Source organism: Palaemon carinicauda, chromosome 21 (assembly GCF_036898095.1).
Source record: "Palaemon carinicauda isolate YSFRI2023 chromosome 21, ASM3689809v2, whole genome shotgun sequence".
Taxonomy (NCBI): Eukaryota; Metazoa; Arthropoda; class Malacostraca; order Decapoda; family Palaemonidae; genus Palaemon; species Palaemon carinicauda.
In genome coordinates, this window is record NC_090745.1 from 82,436,986 (window position 1) to 82,437,265 (window position 280).

Sequence of the window (280 nt, forward strand, 5' to 3'; positions counted from 1 at the left end):
GTTCACAGAAGGGTGACAATTGCGTGTGTACATTCAACGACTTTTCTCAAGATTGTTTGACCTTGGCATGGGAACTACAATATGATAACGGTAGTGAAAATAGAAGTGAAATTAGTCTTTGTTACATTCAAAGGCTTTTGTCGTTTAAGTTGATTGTAGTCTGATGGTGGTTACTATGTGCTCTTCGTGAAAGAAACGGACAGTATTCTTTATTTGTAGATGCGTTGCTTGTCGCACTTGCATTACACTTCATAACAGATTCAGAAGTTCTGACTAACAT